Source organism: Penaeus japonicus, unplaced genomic scaffold, assembly GCF_977035675.1.
Source record: "Penaeus japonicus unplaced genomic scaffold, GWHDUDI00000001_assembly GWHDUDI00000019, whole genome shotgun sequence".
NCBI classification, from domain to species: domain Eukaryota; kingdom Metazoa; phylum Arthropoda; class Malacostraca; order Decapoda; family Penaeidae; genus Penaeus; species Penaeus japonicus.
Window position 1 is genome coordinate 30,025,657 of NW_028234421.1, and position 3,061 is coordinate 30,028,717.

Sequence of the window (3,061 nt, forward strand, 5' to 3'; positions counted from 1 at the left end):
ACCATGGTTATTCCCCCTGCAAACTGTAGGGAACACAGCTGGCATTCAAACACGCCAGGTAAATTCCCTATATGTAAAAAGATCAAATACAGAAACAGGGGCAAGACAGGTACAAATTCGTGGACCTTGTTACCAGATAATATTAAAAACATAACAACTTTTGTAATTTTAAAACAAAATTGAAAGAACACCTTTTTACTCATCAAGTGTAAATATGTATGTATACATATAAGAATAACCATTGTAATTTATGGAATAAAATGTTTGAATTTGAATTTGAATTTGACTCTCCACCCCCTCTCTGTCTCTCTCTCCACCCCCCCTCTCTCTGTCTCTCTCGTTCTCTCCACCCCCCTCCACTCTCTGTTTCTCTCTCTGTCTCTTTCTGTCTGTCTTTGTCTGTCTTTGTCTGTCTTTGTCTGTCTCTGTCTGTCTCTCTCTCTCCCCCCCTCCTCCCCCTCCCTCTGTGGGTGGGTGTCTCTCTCTCCCCCTCCTCCCCCTCCCTCTGTGGAGTGTGTGCGTCTCTCTCTCTCTCTCTATCTTTCCCTCCCCCTCCCTCTGTGGAGTATGTGTGTCTCTCTCTCTCTCTCCCCCTCCCTCTGTGGAGTGTGTGCGTGTCTCTCTCTCTCTCTCTCTCTCTCTCCCTCCCTCCCTCTGTGGAGTGTGTGTGTGTGTCTCTCTCTGTCTCTCTCTCTCTCCCTCCCTCCCCCTCCCTCTGTGGTGTGTGTCTATCTCTCTCTCTCCCTCCCTCCCCCTCCCTCTATGGAGTGTGTCTCTCTCTTTCCCTCCCCCTCCCTCTGTGGAGTCTCTCTCTCTCTCTCTCTCTCTCCCCCTCCCTCTGTGGAGTGTGTCTCTCTCTCTCTTCTCTCCCCCTCCCTCTGTGGAGTGTGTGTGTCTCTCTCTCTCTCTCTCTCTCCCCCCCTCCCTCTGTGGAGAGTGTGTGTGTGTGTCTCTCTCTCTCCCCCCCTCCCTCTGTGGAGTGTGTGTGTGTGTGTCTCTCTCTCTCTCTCTCCCCCCCCCTCCCTCAGTGGAGTGTGTGTGTGTGTCTCTCTCGCCCCCCCCCCCTTCCTCTGTGGAGTATGTGTGTGTGTGTGTGTGTCTCTCTCTCCCCCCCCTCCCTCTGTGGAGTGTGTGTGTGTGTCTCTCTCTCTCCCCCCCTCCCTCTGTGGAGTGTGTGTGTGTCTCTCTCTCTCTCCCCCCCTCCCTCTGTGGTGTGTGTGTGTGTGTGTGTGTCTCTCTCTTTCCCCCCCTCCCTCTGTGGAGTGTGTGTGTGTGTCACTCTCTCCCCCCCTCCCTCTGTGGAGTGTGTGTGTGTGTCACTCTCTCTCTCCCCCTCCCTCTGTGGAGAGTGTGTGTGTGTCACTCTCTCTCCCCCCCTCCCTCTGTGGAGAGTGTGTGTGTGTCTCTCTCCCCCCCCCCTCCCTCTGTGGAGTGTGTGTGTCTCTCTCCCTCTCCCTCTCTCTCCTCCCCTCTCTCCTCCCCTTCTCTCTCCTCTCTCTCTCTCTCTCTCTCTCTCTCTCTCTCTCTCTCTCTCTCTCTCTCTCTCTCTCTCTCTCTCTCTCTCTTCCTCTCTCTCTCTCTCTCTCTCTCTCTCCCTCTCTCTCTCTCTCTCTGTAAGCCACCTACTGGCACTAGTTGTAACCCACCGGCTGAGAGCAGTTGTTATAACCACTCGATGCCCTGGTTGTAGGTCGGTGGATAATCAGACAGACGTTCACGTGCCATGGTCTTTATTGTGGACTCTAATACACTAGACCCTGGCCGAAGGCCAGAGGTCAGAGCGGTTCGCTCTAGTCTGTCTGTCTGACCTCTCTGTCCTGATCTGTCTGTCTGTGTGATCCTTACATGTCCTTAAGTACAAATCTTTAGTCACTTTCTTCGCCTCGGGGCTTCCGCTAGCAAACACAGCTGCCTAGAAAAGCTTGTGTTCCGAGGCGGAAACGAACACAGGAAGCAGGATGTGTCAGGTCAAGACACACTGCCATCGATATTGCATTAAATTAAGTAGACATACATGATCAATGTCTTATCTCACATAATATCAATATCAGTGCCTTACACACACACACTCTCTCTCTCTCTCCCTCTCTCTCCCTCCCTCCCTCCCTCCCTCTCTCTCTCCCTCCCTCCCTCTCTCTCTCCCTCCCTCCCTCTCTCTCTCTCCCTCTCTCTCTCTCTCTCCCTCCCTCTGTGGAGTATGTGGGTCTCTCTCTCTCTCTCTCTCTCTCTCTCTCTCTCTCTCTCTCTCTCTCTCTCTCTCTCTCTCTCTCTCTCTCTCTCTCTCTCTCTCTCTCTCTCTCTCTCTCTCTCTCCCCCCCTCCCTCTGTGGAGTGTGTGTGTCTCTCTCCCCCTCCCCTCCCTCTGTGGAGTGCGTGTCTCTCTCTCCCCCCCCCCTCCCTCTGTGTAGTGCGTGTCTCTCTCTCTCTCTGTGGTGTGTGTGTCTCTCTCTCTCTCTCTGTGGTGTGTGTGTCTCTCCCCCCCCCCTCCCTCTGTGGAGTGTGTGTGTGTGTGTGTCTCTCCCCCCCCCCTCCCTCTGTGGAGTGTGTGTGTGTGTGTGTGTGTCTCTCTCTCCCCCCCCCCCCTCCCTCTGTGGAGTGTGTGTGTGTGTGTCTCTCTCCCCCCCCTTCCCTCTGTGGAGTGTGAGTGTGTGTGTGTGTGTGTGTGTGTGTGTGTGTGTGTGTGTGTGTGTGTGTCTCTCTCTCCCCCTCCCTCTGTGGAGTGTGTGTGTGTGTGTCTCTCTCTCTCCCCCTCCCTCTGTGGAGTGTGTGTGTGTGTGTCTCTCTCTCCCCCTCCCTCTGTGGAGTGTGTGTGTGTGTCTCTCTCTCCCCCCCCCCCTCCCTCTGTGGAGTGTGTGTGTGTGTGCGTGCGTCTCTCTCTCCCCCTCCCTCTGTGGAGAGTGTGTGTCTCTCTCTCTCTCTCTCTCCCCCTCCCTCTGTGGTTCGTGTGTGTGTGTCTCTCTCTCTCTCCCCCTCCCTCTGTGGTGTGTGTGTGTGTCTCTCTCTCCCCCCCCCCCTCCCTCTGTGGAGTGTGTGTGTGTGTCTCTCTCTCCCCCTCCCTCTGT